Raw genomic sequence first — 18,047 nt, 5'->3', positions numbered from 1 at the left:
GAAGTGTGGGCCCGAGTGGGAGTCAGGAAGTGAAGCAGACAGCGAGGGCTGGACTCCCAGCGCCAGGAAGGTGTCCAAGGTGACACTGGAGCTTCTGGGCCTGGCCACCGATGGGCCAGTGTCCCTGAAACTTTCTGAGCACACAGAGCTCATCGGTGCAGTCACAGTGTAAGTAGGAAGTTTAATCTTCATCAAAGGTCTGAGCAAAATGGGTGGTTTCTTTTTAAGTGTCTGTTTCCATTTTATCTGCACCCAGAACCCATCTTATTCTGAAGCCCTTGCAGGACTGAGCAGGATAATTTAATGCTTGGAGGCAGACATGGAGCCTAGCAGCCCTCCCTGGAGATGAAGAACTCCATTGCCCCGATGACCTTGAGGAGCAGAAGCGCAGGAGGAGGGAGATGAGAGTATGGTTCTTGGCCTTGACTCTGGGAGGGTCTCGGGCTCAACAAAGACCCCAAGGAATCACAGTGTGAGAGCAGAGGAGAGTCCATCCCCAAAGGGTCTTCAGGCAGCTCACAGCCCTTGGGGGGTGGTGCATGCACTGGCCTGCATCTTATTGAGAAGAGCAGAGATGCTCTGTCTCAGGTTCACTGTTTCTTACGAATCCAGGCATCAGTATATGATCACACTGAAACACTGGGACATATTGCTACACCCAGACGGAGCTGTGGGAAGCTCTTATGTGTAATCTGAGGTTTATGCTCCTTATGGTTCTACAGCAAAAATTGTACTTTTCTTTTTTCCTCTCTTGACAGTGGGGGATGGTGGTGGTGGTATTTAGTTGATTCTCATGGGCAGCTCCTAGATTCTTAGCCAGGTAAATATCATTTCTCATGGTATGCTCTCCATGTTCAATATCCCCCTAACCATCAGATGTTAATAGGCTTTGGAAAACCCCTCCTAGCTTGAGTATTGAACCACGTGCAGGAATTTCTGTTGTTTGTGAAGTGTGGCACAGTGCTGTGGTTTTGTGGGAAGTCATCCTTGCTTTTTTATAGGTGCATACTGAAGAGTATTTGGAGGAGGAAATGGCAACTCACTCCAGTATTCCTGCCTGGAAAATCTCATGGACAGAGGAGCCTGGCGGGCTATAGTCCATGTGATTGCAAAGAATCAGACACTACAGAGCATGCATGTGCATGCGCGTGTGAGCGTGCGCACACACACACACTGAAGAGTACAGGAATGAAACTTTTCAAGGGCTGTGGCCGGCAGTATTTCACAAGACAAAAATGGGATGAAGATGTGGCAACATTTAGTAATTTAGTAATTGCATATAGGTATCCATTGTGTCACTCTCTGTACTGTATTTTGAAAAATTTTCCATTAGTTCAAAACAGGAAAACTCGACCTAAGTAAATCTTCCTAAGTTGAAAAATCATGTATTCATTTTCTCATTCACTGTTTAAGTTGTAACAACATAAAATCCTAATTGAAGCTCTTTATAATGTTGGTGACTGTGGAAGTTTCAGCTCTTGATAACCAAAAGCAGTGGATGTGGTGTCTTCATGTCTCACCATGTTCATGTCTGTCTGAGCGAGGACAGGCCATTCGTAGGGGGGTCTCCATGTGGGGGTCACCCCCTGAGGCCATGGAACTTAGTAGCCTCAAGCCTGCCTGTCTAGCCCCCTGAATACTGTTAGTCGTCGAGCGCCTCTTAGGGGGGATCAGTTGGTACTGCAACTTTTAAAACAGGTGATTTTTCTTAAGGCTCTTACAGCAATTTTCAGCAGCTGGACAGCTCCAGGGTCTCCTGTCAGCCTGCTGACTTCCCATGTCTGACATAAACTTAGAATTTAAAGTTTTTTCTGTTGGCCTCATTTTTCTCAGTGTGACTTTTGGGGAACCAAGCGGCCCAGTTTGTACAATTGAAAAAGCCTCATTGTTGGGTGAATCTAGGGCACTAAGAATTTCCAATTGGAAGAAGGCTGGAATCGCTTGACCACAGGCTTCTACCCTATAAAGGTACATGGGTCCCCGCCATGCACATCTCTTCTTGGCCTCCAGAGAAAATACTGACCTCTCACATCAACTCCAGGGTACCAGGTGGGGCTTTGTCCAAATATGCAAGCCACTGATGACACGAGGCTTTTAAAATTCAATTTAACTTGAATTAACAAAATAAAAATCCAGTTTATCAGTCACTGAAGGCAGAGGAGAAGATAAAGGACATTTCTGTCATCAGAGGAATACTGTTGAGATATTCTTATTTAGAGAAATTAAAAAAAATTTTTTTTACCCCTCCCCCACTATTTAGAGAATTAAAATTAAGAATTTAATTAGGGTTAAGGTTCTGAGGTAAAGTGAAGGGTAGGGGTTAATTTTGTTTGTTCAGTTGCTCAGTGTGTCTGGCTCTTTATGACCCCATGGACTGCAGGACGCCTGCCTTTCCTGTCCTTCACCATCTCCCGGAGCTTGCTCAAACTCATGTACATTGATGATGCCATCCAGGCATCTTGTCCTTTGTTGTCCCCTTTTCCTCCTGCCATCAGTCTTTCCCAGCATCAGGGTCTTTTCTAATGAATCAGTTTTTCACATCAGGTGACCAAAGTATTGGAGCTTCAGTCTCAGCATTAGTCCCTAGAAGTTAGGGTTAGGATGGGATTAAGGTCAAAGTCTTAAGGAGTGGATGATAGCTCCACATGCTTGGTGGCTGAGTATCTATATCCATTAACTGGAGTTTTCTGCATATACTAAACTGAAGGGAGAAATAACCATACAATTACAGTGGAGACTATACTATCCACTTTCGATAATGGGTAGATCTAACAGAACTAATGACCACCCCCCACCCCCCCCAGCACACACACACACAATCAGTGGACTTGAATAACAACACCATAGACCAAATGGACCTAACCAACGTATGTAGAACTGTTAGCCCAACAGCAGGGTGTACATTCTTCACAAGTATGTATGGCACATTCTCAAGTCACAAGTCTTAAGACTGATATTCCAAGAAACTTTTCTGACCACAGTGAAAGAAAACTGGAAATCAACAGTAGAAGGAAAACTGGAAAATTCACAAATAGGTGAAAATCAAACAACACACTTTGAATAATCAGTGGGCCAAAGAAGAAATAAAAAGTGAATTTAAAAGTATCTTGAAACAAAAATGAAAACAAATTACCAAAATTTGTGAGATGCAGTAAAAGCAGTACTAGGAGGGAAGTTTATAGTGATAAATGCCTGCATTAAAAAGGGAAAAAAATCTCCAATAAGCACCCTTAGATTTCAAGGAACTATTGAAAAACTTGAACCAAAATTAGTAGGAGAAAATAAAGTTTAGAACAGAAATAAATACAATAGAGAACAGGAAAACAATATAAAAGATTAAAGCTAAGAGTTGGGTTTTTAATGATGAAAAAACTTTTTTAAAATTAATTTTTATTGGAGTATAGTTGCTTATCAATATTTCTGCTGTACAGCAAAGTGAATCAGCTATAAGTATATGTGTATCTCTTTGGATTTCCTTCCCATTTAGGTCATCATAAAGCACTGAGTAGGGTTCCCTGTTGCTATTCAGTAGATTCTCATTCAGTTCAGTTCAGTTCAGTCGCTCAGTCCTGTCCGACTCTTTGCGACCCCATGAATTGCAGCACGCCAGGCCTCCCTGTCCATCACCAACTCCCGGAGTTCACTCAGACTCATTTCCATCGAGTCAGTGATGCCATCCAGCCATCTCATCCTCTGTTGTCCCCTTCTCCTCCTGCCCCCAATCCCTCTCAGCATCAGAGTCTTTTCCAACGAGTCAACTCTTCTCATGAGGTGGCCAAAGTACTGGAGTTTCAGCTTTAGCATCATTCCTTCCAAAGAAATCCCAGGGCTGATCTTCAGAATGGACTGGTTGGATCTCCTTGCAGTCCAAGGGACTCTCAAGAGTCTTCTCCAACACCACAGTTCAAAAGCATCAATTCTTCGGTGCTCAGCCTTCTTCACAGTCCAACTCTCACATCCATACATGACCACAGGAAAAACCATAGCCTTGATTAGACGAACCTTTGTTGGCAAAGTAATGTCTCTGCTTTTGAATATGCTATCTAGGTTGGTCATAACTTTCCTTCCAAGGAGTAAGCGTCTTTTAATTTCATGGCTGCAGTCACCATCTGCAGTGACTTTGGAGCCCAAAAAAATAAAGTCTGACACTGTTTCCACTGTTTCCCCATCTATTTCCCATGAAGTGATGGGACCGGATGCCATGATCTTAGTTTTCTGAATGTTGAGCTTTAAGCCAACTTTTTCACTCTCCACTTTCACTTTCATCAAGAGGCTTTTTAGTTCCTCTTCACTTTCTGCCATAAGGGTGGTGTCATCTGCATATCTGAGGTTATTGATATTTCTCCCGGCAATCTTGATTCCAGTTTGTGTTTCTTCCAGCCCAGCATTTCTCATGATGTACTCTGCATAGAAGTTAAATAAGCAGGGTGACAATATACAGCCTTGACATACTCCTTTTCCTATTTGGAACCAGTCTGTTGTTCCATTAGTTCTCTATTTTATAGATAGTTCCATCCTAAAGGAGATCAGTCCTGGGTGCTCTTTGGAAGGACTGATGCTGAGGCTGAAACTCCAATACTTTGACTACCTCATGCGAAGAGTTGACTCATTGGAAAAGACCCTGATGCTGGGAGGGATTGGGGGCAGGAGGAGAAGGGGACAATAGAGGATGAGATGGCTGGATAGCATCACCGACTTGATGGACATGAGTTTGGGTAAACTCCGGGAGTTGGTGATGGACAGGGAGGCCTGGCGTGCTGTGGTTCATGGGGTCACAAAGAGTCGGACATGACTGAGTGACTGAACTGAACTGAACTGATCCGTGTATATATGTTAATCTGCCAATTTTTTAGTTGCGTTTTCAGTCTTTTGGAGTTCGAATTGTGTGAATTCTTGGTCTATTTTGAATATGAACTCTTTTTTTACATGTATAGTTTGCAAGTATTGTCTCACATGCAGTAAGCTGCCTTTTCATTTTGTGGAGTGTTTCCTTTGTCACCACTGAAAAGCTTTTCAGTTGGATGGAGTCCTCTTGGTTTATTCTGCTTTTGTTACCCTTGCTGACAAGACGGATCCAGAAAATATTGCCAAGATTGAAGTCAAAGAACGTGGTGCCGGACTTCCCTGGTGGTCCAGTGGCTGAGTATTCGCCTGCCAATGCAAGGGACATGGGTTCAATCCCTGGTCTGGGAAGATCCCACATACCGTGGAACAGATAAGCCTATTTACCACAACTACTGAAGCCCACGTGCTCTAGAGCCTGAGCTCTGCAACAAGAGAAGCCAGTGCAATGAGAAGTCCGTGCACTTCAACTAGAGAGTAGCCCCCTGCTTGCTGCAAGAGAAAAAGCCATTGCTGCAATGAAGACTGAGACCTGCCCACCCCACCCCCTTCCTCCATGTCTAGTAGGTGGGAGACCCGCTTCTTCTTGCCACTCCAGGAGCAGTTCTGGAGCTGATCTGGGAGTGGTTCTGGGGTTTGCAGGCAGAGCCCCTGTTCCTGTGCCCCCCTTTCCCACATGAACATCCAGAGCAAGCTGTCTTCCCTGCTGCCTGAATACCCCCTCCCCACCCAGTATCTTCCGGAGAAGTCAGGTTCTGCAGCAGGGTCTGCAGGCAGTGTGCATCTGGACCCACGTTCACATCTCTGTAAACACAGAACCTCCCTTGACTGCCTGCCCTCTGCTCACTGCCTCCCCATCCGGCCGTAGCCTTGTGCAGGTGTCAGACCGACTGCCCATCTCAGCCTCGGCTTGTTGTCAGAGCTTGCTGAAAACCCGTGAACCCACCCTTAAAAGGGATGTCCTTGCTCACAGCCCTCCAACCCCTCCCTTTAGCAGGGGTTAACAGAAGTCTTTAAAGGAGTCCAGAGACAAGAGAAGAAGCTACCAAGAAAGAAAACCAGATGGAACCAGCTGGGACCAAGATGGCCACGAATCTGACCTCCAACAGACCTCGAGTCTCATTGTATGTTGATTTTACTGTATTATCATACTAGGTGACACACCTACCTTGCCATGACCAGACAGGTAGAACCAAAAAATGATAAAAAAGGAGGTGGCACCTCACTCCCTTGGAAAAGCCCTGCCCCTCCCCCTAATGCACCTGGCTCCCCATCATTAGCCTCACTCCCCCTTCTTTGCCCTTACCCTTTATAATCAAGCCACTCTCTCCAGGTGGGTGAGAAGTTGACCTGAGAACTTAGTTCTCACTTCTGCATTCTTTGGCCTCTGAATAAAGCCTGTGCTGTGTTGGTCTCGGCTTTGGTTTCATAGTCACCTACTGATTATCACCTACTACTAATGGAAGAAGGAAACCTTCCCTGTTGAGGCAGAGCCCCGGCCAGACTAGGGACCAAGCGGGGTCCATAGGACTTAATTTAGTAACAATCTGTAAGGGGACTGTGGTCTCTGCCCTGTGGAGTGGATGGAGGGCACCTACAGCCACAGCAGACTTTTGTTGGCAAAGTGATGACTCTGCTTTTTAATTTGCTGTCTAGGTTTGTCATAGCTTTTCTTCCAAAGAGCAAGTGTCTTTTACTTTCGTGGTGCAGTCACTGTCTGCAGTGATTTTGGAGCCAAGAAAATAAATCTGCCACCGCTTCTGTTTTTTTTTCCCTTCTTTTTTGCCATGAAGTGATGGGACCAGTTGCCATGATCTTAGTTTTTTTAATGTTGAATTTTAAGTCAGCTTTTTCACTCTCCTCTTTCTCCCTCATCAAGGTGCTCTTTAGTTTCTCTTTACTTTCTTCCATTAGAATGGCATCATCTGCATATCTGAGGTTGTTGATATATCTCCCGGCAATCTTGATTCCAGCTTGTGATTCATCCAGCTCAGCATTTCGCATGATGTGCTCTGCATATGAATTAAATAAGCAAAGTGACAATATACAGCCATGACGTACTCCTTTCTCTATTTTGAAATATATAAAATATGTCTATGCAGAGGCCTTGCTACACAGTGGATAATGCGAGGGACAATCTTATAAAGTAGACAAAATAAGTGATACAGACAGTAGCATTTAGAAGATCATATGAGAGAGAGACAGAAACAAACAATTTCAAAACAAAGAGAACACATCTAACCATGATTTGTGTAATTAGTTTTAATCTCTTGTCAGTAAACCATCAAGTCCATAGAGGAGTCAGGTGGAGATAGCAAATTCTGGAAGGATCAGATAGTGAAAAAGATAGTTAAATGTTTTAGCTTTGTTTACAAAGGTATACTTTATCAACTTATGTATACATACTTGTTGATACCTCCTTAAGTATGTATCATCCCATACATCCTCATATGCACTCATCTAGTACTCTTGCCTGGAAAATCCCATGGATGAAGGAGCCTGGTAGGCTGCAGTCCATGGGGTCGCTAAGAGTTGGGCACGACTGAGCGACTTCACTTTCACTTTTCACTTTCATGCATTGGAGAAGGAAATGGTAACCCACTCCAGTGTTCTTGCCTGGAGAATCCCAGGGATGGGGGAGCCTGGTAGGCTTCCGTCTATGGGGTTGCACAGAGTTGGACATTACTGGACTGGAAGAAACACAAGCTGGAATCAAGATTGCCAGGAGAAATATCAGTAACCTCAGATATGCAGATGACACCACCCTTATGGCAGAAAGTGAAGAGGACCTAAAAAGCCTCTTGATGAAGGTAAAAGTGGAGAGTGAAAAAGTTGGCTTAAAGCTCAACATTCAGAAAACGAAGATCATGGCGTCGGGTCCCATCACTTCATGGGAAATAGATGGGGAAACAGTGGAAACAGTGTCAGACTTTATTTTTCTGAGCTCCAAAATCACTGCAGATGGTGATTGCAGCCATGAAATTAAAAGACGCTTACTCCTTGGAAGGAAAGTTATGACCAACCTAGATAGCATATTCAAAAGCAGAGACATTACTTTGCCAACAAAGGTTCATCTAATCAAGGCTATGGTTTTTCCTGTGGTCATGTATGGATGTGAGAGTTGGACTGTGAAGAAGGCTGAGCAGCGAAGAATTGATGCTTTTGAACTGTGGTGTTGGAGAAGACTCTTGAGAGTCCCTTGGACTGCAAGGAGATCCAACCAGTCCATTTTAAAGGAGATCAACCCTGGGATTTCTTTGGAAGGACTGATGCTAAAGCTGAAACTCCAGTACTTCGGCCACCTCATGAGAAGAGTTGACTCATTGGAAAATACTCTGATGCTGGGAGGGATTGGGGGCAAGATGAGAAGGGGATGACAGAGGATGAGATGGCTGGATGGCATCACTGACTCGATGGACGGGAGTCTGAGTGAACTCCGGGAGTTGGTGATGAACAGGGAGGCCTGACGTGCTGGGATTCATGGGGTCCCAAAGAGTCCGACATGACTGAGCGACTAATCTGATCTGAAGTGACTTAGCAGCAGCAGCCTATTTCAACTCAAATCATCCCAAATAAAAGTCTCTTAATTTTGTTGCAACTCTAGTCATTTGTTGCAATTTCATAAAAAAGACACATTATAATTCATTTGTGAAAGTGAAAGTGAAGTTGCTCAGTCCGGACTCTTTGTGACCCCATGGACTGTAGCCTATCAGGCTCCTCCGTCCATGGGATTTTCCAGGCAAGAGTGCTGGACTGGATTGCCATTTCCTTCTCCAGGGCATCTTCCTGACCCAGGAATCGAACCCAGGTCTCCCACATTGCAGGCAGACGCTTTACTGTCTGAGCCACCAGGGAAGTATTTGTATAGACCAGTAAATGCTAGGATTTCTCAGTCTAATTTTTTTTTTTTTAGAGGCCTTATAAATCATTTAAAATCTCAACCCTTCTCCCTGCTTCACCATGTTCTGAATCCTTTGATATGGGAAAAGCTATGGAAAGAGTGTTTAATATAATCCAAACTTGTTTTTGGTTTTGTTCAGTCACTCTTTGTGACCCCATGGACTGCAGGAGGCCAAGCTTCCCTGTCCTTCACCATCTCCTGGAGCTTGCTCAAACTCATGTCCATTGAGTTGGTGATGCCATCCAACCATCTCATCCTCTGTCGTCCCCTTCTCCTCCTGCCTTCAATCTTCCTTCTCCTCCTGCCTTCAGTCTTTCCCAGCAGCAGGGTCTTTTCTAATGAGTCAGCTCTTTTCATCAGAAATATTGGAGCTTCAGCTTCAGCATCAGTCCTTCTAATGAATATTCAGGATTGATTTCCTTTAGGATTGACTGGTTTGATCTCCTTGCAGTCCAAGGGACTCTAGGTATTTATTATTGGGTGTTGTGAAGATCTGAGAAGCATAATTGGATGGATACAAAAAGAAAAAGTGAATGTAGGGACATAACTAGAAATTGGGACACCCATGTGACCAGAGAGCAATCGCAATGGAGCAAATCACCTCTCTCACCCAGGAGGACAAGTTTATCTTGGTAATAATATCAGCAACTGAGGCATTAAAGTGTTACTATGAAAAGTCGTTAACAGAAAGGGCAGAGGAAATGTTTCCTTATAGAACACAATATGAGAGCCTGTAATTTTCCAGGAGCCTATAAATTTAAGATAGATGTTTTGTTACTTGAAATTTTGAGTGGATTATGTGTAAGTTTCACAGACTGGTGAAAATAATGTACTATTCCTGCATGGAATGAATAGATCACCTCTTAATTCATAAATTTCACGCTTAACCAGACTTAGAGACAATCTATGTTGGAGAGTATTCTAAAACAATTTGTGCATACCAGCTGCAGATCTGACAAGAAACTTTTACTCTCACATTAAAAAAAAAAGAAAAGTGAAAGTATTAGTCGCTCAGTCATGTCCCACTCTTTGTGACCCCATGGACTGTAGCCTGCCAGGATCCTGTGTCCATGGAGTTCTCAAGGCAACAGTACTGGAGTGGGAAGCCATTCCCTTCTCCAGGGGATCTTCCTGACCCAGGCATCAATCCTAGGTCTCCTGCATTGCAGGCAGATTCTTTACTGTCTGAACCACTAGGGAAGCCCTTACTCTCACATATGAGATATCAAATTTGTCTTCACACATTGCCTGCTATATTTAGGCTCTTGGTTCATACTCCATGTAACCACTTAGTGTAATTAAATCCAATTTGAAATTAAGCTATGTTTTAAGAATGTGGTTTGCAGCCCCTGTTACCCTGGTATCACATCTCAAAACTCAAAACTCTAACTTGTTGATATGAATATCAATTTCATTTTAGCTCAGTTTGAACAGAGAAGCAAGCAAGTCAGGGAGCCATTTTTTTTTAGGTTTGTTTAGGGAGAAAAACTGTTAGAAGGCAAAGTATATGCAGCTTGTGGGCTCTTTGAGTCACTAATTATTTGCAGGAATTTTCTTGTATTTTTTTCAAGTGTGACCTTTCGTTCATATAATAACAAATAACAGAATTAGAAGAAACTAATTTGAAAGGTTGGCTTGTTTCTACCCAGAAAATTTGAACGTGAAGGTACCAATGGGAACTGCAAAGATCAGGGTGCCAAGTTTTTAAGAATATGTTAGTCTAGGTTTGCAAATAATAACTAGTGTGCTTGCAATTTCAAGAATATATTTTTATTCTGATAAAGAATATACTTTTCAGACTGCAGCCCATTATACAGAGTGAAGTAGAAAGAGAAATATAAATATTGTATACTGACACATATATATGGACTCTGAAGAGATGGCACTGATGAATTTATTTTCAGGGAGACAATGGAGAAACAGACATAGAGAACAGACCTATGGACAAGGTGGGAGGAGAGGAGGGAGAAGGAGATGTATGGGGAGAGTAATATAGAAATGTATAATACCATGTGTAAAACAGATAGCCAATGGGAATGTGCTGTATGACTCAGGGAACTCAAACAGGGGCTCTGTGACTGGCTGAAGGGTGGGGTGGGGAGGAGATGGGAGGGAGGTCTGGGAGGGAAGGGACACGAGTGTGCCTATGGCTGATTCTTGTTGATGTATCACAGAAACCCACAAAATTCTGTAAAGTAATTATCCTTCAATTAAAAAATTAAAAAATAATAAAGAATATACTTTTCCAGAAGGCTTCCACTGTGGCTGCCTCCTGCTGGAAGCCTAGGATGCTGGAATCAGGTCACATCCTGTCTGTCTTCACAGGACACTGGGCTTGTACTCTAAGAAATTTCTGGCTCTGCTCTGGATCCTGATCATCCTATGGCCAGAGAAATCGGTAACATTTTTGTTTTGCCCATTGAAATGTTTAAAGACACAGGTTATTTCAGTTTCCTGATGTGGGTGAATTGTGAAGTGTGGAGCTCATTGATGATTTTTTTTTTTTTTGCAAGAAATGTACATCCTAGTTCCCACATGAGGGCGAGACCCCCCTGTCCAACAATGAGAGACCCTGCTTGCACCTGTGCCTCCTAGGAGAGCTGCTTTAAGTCATTCGAAACCTGACCAACTTCTGTCTGTCATACATGGTAGATTTAGACCTAAGTCCTGTCTATGGCCTTCCCTGGTGGCCCAGCTGGTAAAGGATCTTCTTACAATGCAGGAGACTTGGGTTCAATCCCTAGGTTGGGAAGATCCCCTGGAAATATACTGCCCACTCCAGTATTGTTGGATTCTGGAGAATCCCATGGACAGAGGAGCCTGGTGGGTTACAGTCCATGGGGTCGCAAAGAGTGGGACACAACTGAGGGACTAACACTTTCCCTTTCCCTTTTCAAGTCCTGTCTACACTGGTTATGTTAGATGAGACCATGTGCTTTCTACAGTGAGAACATTTGGATTGATCATGTTCTGTGTGCACCAGGACATAGAGAACCCGGCCTGGCCTCGGTCCTGAAACACTCTGTGCCTGCGTCTGATGTCAGTGCTCAGATGTCTGGGTTCCGGAGCTAAGGGGGGCTTCTCTGGGTAGCCATGCTCTTCTCTGAGTCGACTTCCATGGCCCTCTCATGGGTCAGTGCTGCAGTAGGGCTCTTGGTCTTTCCCTGTGCCAAGTTCACCCTCCCCGGGGCGCCTGGAGACTCCTCAAGTGGCTACCTGGTAATTATTCCAGTTCACTGGCACGAGCATGGCGAGAAGGGAGACAGATTCACTTGGTGAATGAATTGCAGGGCACATGGATCAGGCAAAAAGCCAGTGGGCAGCAGGTGAGGTTGCTGCTGTGATCTCCTAGTAGATAGTTCATACTCAGCAGAGACCAGACCTGCCCCTTGTCTTCCAGCCCTGTGCCCAATGGGTTTTCTCAGCACCTCAGCGGGACAAGAGGACCGAGCCTGCCAGAACCAAGGTAGTGTGTTCAACGTTATTGTGACAGCTGTAAAAGTAGTTAATAGACAGAACCAAGGAAAAGAGGAAGTCTTCTCTGGGGCGAGTCTGGGGGAGAGGAGACCAACTCTACACTGCTTTCTACCATCCCAGGAAGTTACAGGAACCCACTTGTTTCCGCCTTGGGGCCCATCCAGCAGAGACCTGGTGTCCTAACCAAGGATTGTGCCACCCCAGGTGCAGGGTCTGGGGAGGGGGGCTTACCCTGGAGACTGTGAATGTGTGACCCCAGGCGCAGGGTCTGGAGACTGTGGGTCTCACCCCATTCACATGGGTCCAGATCCTGTACTCGGAGACCCCGTAATCTGTTCTTTCCCTCAGTGTGTCTTGCCCCCTCTGGGATTTCCAACATCTGAATGGAGGGTGTTACCCTGATTAACCTGTGGTCCTTTTTCTTCTCTTCATCTTGTCGCATTTACATGAGGTCAGAAACCTTTGAGTGAGTTGCTGCTTTATGTTCTGCTGAGTGAAGACCTTCGGTGGTGTCATATTAATATCAGAGCATGTCATATATCTAATTCATAGGGTCACCACTGTCTGGTGTCCTCTACACCAAGTTCATATACTTTAATTTGTAATTTATTGTTATTTTATATTGGGGTAGAATTGATCCCCAATGTTTTATTTGTTTTATGTGTACATGAACTTGATTCAGTTATACATAGATGTATATCTATTCTTTTTCTGTTATTTTCCTCATATAGGTTATTACAGTTTGTTCAGTAGAGTCCTCAGTTCTATTCAGTAGGCCCTTTTTCATTATCAACTTGATATATACTAGTGTGTATATTTTCACCCCAAACTCTTAATTTATCTGTCCCTTCTTTCTTTGGATAACCATAATTTGGTTTTCTCAGTCTGTGAGTCTGTTTCTATTTTATAAATTAGTTCAGTGGTATGAACTTATAGATCCCACCTGTATGTGATATCTTAGGATATTTGTCCTTTCCTCTCTGAAAAGTATTTGTAGTATGATTATTTCTCGGTATATCCATGCCCCTGCCAGCATCCTTATTTCATTCTGTTTTATGGCTGACAGCATTCCAGTGTACAGATGTACCACATAGTCTTCATTTTTCTGTCCATGGACATTTTGGTGGATTCTGTGTCTTGACTATTGTAAATAGTGCTGCCCGGAAAATCAAGGTGCACATGTCATTTTGAATGGTGAGATTTTCTCTGGACCTAAGCCAAAGAATGGGATTGTAGGATCTACGTTAGTGTTTCAAGGAACCTCCCTGCTGTTTTCCATAGTGGTTTCCCCATTTACATTCCCACCAAGATTGTAGGAGGATTCCACTTCCTGTACATTTTCTACATAATTATTCTTTGTAGACCTTTTTGATGATGGCCATTGTGACCAGTATGAGGTGATACCTCATTGTATTTTTGATTGGCATTGATTTAACAATTAATGATGTGGACTATCATTGCATTTGCTTTTATTATTATTTTACATTTTGTGAGAACAATTTACCTATTGAATCTGGCTTTTTGAAAGTTGGCCCTGTTTGGAATTTTTTTCCCCAATGATTTACCCCAGGACATTTCTTGAGAGCAGGTGTCATTTATAGCCCTCTTAAACTTGTGACTATTAAGAGCCCTTTAGCATCTGTTTTAAGGTGTATATATTGATATGAACCAGCTAATTACTCCCTGTCTTTCTGCCTTTCTTTTTTGGTAACCATGAGTTTCTTTTCTATGAGGCTGTTTTTCTTTTGTAAAGAAGTTTATTTGTATCTGTTTTTAGATTCCACCAGAAGTAATATCCTATACTTGTTTTTCTCTCTCACTTTCTTCACTTAGTTTGATTATCTCTAGTTTCTTCCCTGTATTTGGAAATGGCATTATTTCATCCTTCTTTATGTCTGAGTAATACTGCATTGGCCTTCCTTTGTAGCTCAGTTGGTAAGAATCTGCCTGCAATGCAGGAGTCCTGGGCTCAATTCCTGGGTCGGGAAGATCCCCTGGAGAAGGAAATGGCAACCCACTCCAGTATTCTTGCCTGGAAAATCCCATGGACAGAGGAGTCTGGTAGGCTACAGTCCATGGGTTCAGAAGAGTCGGACATGACTTGGCAACTAAACCACCACCAATATTGCACTGGGGGGCTGTACCCTATTTTCTATATTCTATATTCATTCATCTGTCCTGTACACTTAAGTTGCTTCTGTGTCTTGGTTATTGTACCTAGTGCTGCCATGATTTTTGGTGCAGGTGTCTTGTTAAATTTTGGTTTTCTCTGGATCTGTGCCTAGGTATGGGATTGTTGGGTCACTGGGTACGTCTATGTTTAGTTTTTTAAGAACCTCCATAATGTGCTCCCTAGTGTGCACCAATTTACACTCCCACCAACAGTGTAGGAGAGTTCCCTTTTCTCCACACCCTCTGCAGACTTTATTGTTGTAGGGTTTTTGATGTGGCCATTCTGATCAATGTGAGGTGATACCTCGTTGTACATTTGATTTGCCTTTCTCTAAGAACTAGTAGTGCTGAGCATCGTTTCATGTGCTTTATGGCCATCTCTATGACTTCTTTGGAGAAATGTGCATTTATTCTTTGGCCGACTTTTTATTGGGTTGTTTGTTTTTTGGTATTGAGCTGTACTAGTGGTTTGTATGTGTTGAAGAGAAATTCCCTATAAGTATCTTTGTTTGTAAGAATTTTTTTCCATTCTGAAGGTTGTTTTTTTCTTTCACTGATGGTTTCCTTTGCTGTGCAGATGGTTTTAATGTTTATTAGGTCCCATTTGTTTATTTTTGTTTTCTTTTCATGATTCTATGAGGTGGATCAGAAAAGAACTTGCTGCATTTTTATGTCAAGGTATGTGCTCTTTTCCTCAAGAGTTTCATGGTATTTGTCCTTTTATTTAGGTCTTTAACCTATTCTGAGTTTATTTTTGTGTATGGTGTTAGGGAGCATTCTAATCTCATTCTCATTTTCATTGCTAAGGAACTGCCCTGTGTCCTCCACCGTGGCTGCTCCCAATTTCCATTCCCAGCATCAGTGTAGGAGGGTTCCCTTTGCTCCACACCCTCTCCAGCACTTATTGTTTGTAGTTGCCTCCTGTGGCCATTGTGACTGGTGTGGGGTGATACCTCCTTGAAGTTTTGATTTGCATTTCTCTCATGTTTAGTGATGTTGACATCTTTACATGTGATTTTTTTAAACAGTGTGAGTTAAACTTACTTATTCAAATTGGCTTCTTGAACGCCTGCTCTGTTTTTAATTTTTTTCTGTTGACCTCCCCTAGGACACCTCTTGAGGGCAGGTGTTTTTTCCTTACAGCCCACAGGCTTAGTGACTATTAAGTGCCCGTGAGCAAAGGTTTCAGTTATTGTTGTGGGAAATGGCCACGAGGCGGCAGCATGCCTTTGGGCCCCCTCCCTGGTTACCGGGGGAACCAGAATCCTGTTCCTGGATTGTCCATTAGAGTGGCACGTGCCAGAAGAAACACCCAAGGCTTATGTCCCATTCCTTCTTCCTCCCTTACCGCTTTCCTTTGGAGACATCCCAGTTCCTGCAACACCACTCTGTGGCGGGTGCTTTCATTATAGGTGGGGTGACCCTAAGGAACGAGGCTGGAGGTGGGAACCCCATCACCTGGACACATGGAGCCCAGGGGGCTTTTCACAGCTCTTCCAGCCCAGAGGCTCCACATCCTGTGGGTGCAGTAGGTGTAGTTTCGCTGCAGGAGGACCCGCCTGGATCTGGAGATTGTGGGCCAGTGCAGAGGGGAACAGGCACACCAGGTCCATGGGGAAGGGTTCATGACAGGCACATCCTCCCCAGCTCCTTCAGCCCCAAGACGGTCCTTCCAAGGGACCCAAGCCTGCCCAGGCTTCAGGGATGTGACAGCAGCCCAGGTCACTAAGGCCTGAAGGGAAGAGAGTCAGCATTCTCTTTTTGTAATTTGTATTGGTGTAGAGTGACTTACAATGTTGTAGGATGTGTTTGTTTTTGTTTTAGGGTGTTTATACAGTGTTGAATGGGAGTCCTCATTCTATAGTGGGTTCTTGTTGATTATTTTACAAAGAGTCGTGTATGTATATTCATCTCCACCTTCTCATTTCCTCTGCCCACCAATTTCCCTTTTGGTAACCATAAGGTACTTTGCTATGTCCTAAGGGTGTTTCTGTTTGGTAAAGAAGTTCATTTGTTTCCATTTTTAGAATCCACCACTAAGTGATATCATATGATACTTGTCTTTCTTTGTCTCACTTCACTTCATATGATCGTTTCTACTTCCTTCCTTGTTGCTGAACATGGCACGATGTCACCCTTTTTGTGGCTGAGCGACATTGCTCTGTGTGTGTGTACCCCATCTTGTTTATCCATTCATCTGTCCTTACCCATTTAGGTTGCTTCCAAGTCTTGGCTCTTGTACACAGTGCTGCCATGAATGTTGGGGTGCACCTGTCTTTTAAAATTGCAGTTTTCCCTGGATCTATGCCCAGGAAATGGGACTGCTGGGTTATATGGTACTTCTCTGTTTAGTTTTTAATGAACCTTTGTCCTGTTCTCTTTTGTGGATTTACTGACTTTCAGCATGTGGGAGGGATCTTTTTCCTTCACATCCTCCCCAGCATTTATTATGGTAGATTTTCTATGATGACCATTCTGACCTGTGTGAGGCAATGCCCCATTGCACTTCTGCTTCACAGTTCTCTAATACTTAGAGATGCTGAGCGTCTTTTCATGTGTTTCATGGCCATCTCTATGTCTTCTCTGGAGAAAGATCCATTTAAATCTTGTGCCCCTGTTTGGGTTGTTTCTTTGATATCGAGGTGCATAAGATGTTTGTGTGTTTTGGAGATAAATTTCTCATGAGTGTCTTTGTTTGCACATATTAGTTCCATTATGAGGTTTGTCTTTTCATTGTGTTTATGGTTTCCTCTGCTGTGCCAGTGCTTTTATGTGGAATTGGGTCCCGTTTATTTATGTTTTATTTTTCATGATTCTAAGAGGTGGGTCAAGGAAAAACTTGCCACATTTTATGTCAAAGTGTATTCTGCTTTTTTCTTTAAGAATTTCATATTATCTGTCCTTTTATTTGGGTCTTTTTTTGTGTATACTGTTAGGGAGTATTCTAATTTCATTCTTATTACCATATCTAAAAAAAAACTTGCACCCTGTTCTTCATAGGGGCTGTTACTAATTCACCTTTTCACTAACAATGTGGGAGGGATCACTTTTTCCACACTTTCTCCAGCATTTATTGTTTGTTGACTTTTGGACAATGGCCATTGTGAACCATGTGAGGAAATACCTCATTGTAGTTTTGGTTTACATATCTTTAACTTAGTGATGTTAGCATCTTTTCATATGATTCTTTTAAAGGGTGTGAGTTAAATTTACCTTTTGAAATTGGCCACTTGAACACCTGTCTTGTTTTGAATTCTTTTTTCAATGACAGCACCTAGGACATTTCTTGAAGGTAGATGTTTTTTTACTACCGCCCCTTGATCCTTGTGCATATTAAATACCAAGTGGCACTGCTTTTTGGATATTGTTAAATTGAAAGGCCACAAGGGAGCAGCACTTCTTCAGGCCCCATTATTTTTTTCAGTTCAGTTCAGTTCAGTTCAGTCGCTCAGTCGTGTCCGACTCTCTGCGACCCCATGAATTGCAGCACACCAGGCCTCCCTGTACATCACCAACTCCCGGAGTTCACTCAGACTCATGTCCATCGAGTCGGTGATGCCATCCAGCCATCTCACCCTCCGTTGTCCCCTTCTCCTTCAGCCCCCAATCCCTCCCAGCATCAGAGTCTTTTCCAGTGAGTCAACTCTTCGCATGA

The sequence above is a fragment of the Bubalus kerabau genome, chromosome 1, assembly GCF_029407905.1.
Source record: "Bubalus kerabau isolate K-KA32 ecotype Philippines breed swamp buffalo chromosome 1, PCC_UOA_SB_1v2, whole genome shotgun sequence".
Lineage (NCBI taxonomy): Eukaryota > Metazoa > Chordata > Mammalia > Artiodactyla > Bovidae > Bubalus > Bubalus kerabau.
Note: the sequence above shows the minus strand (reverse complement) of the source record.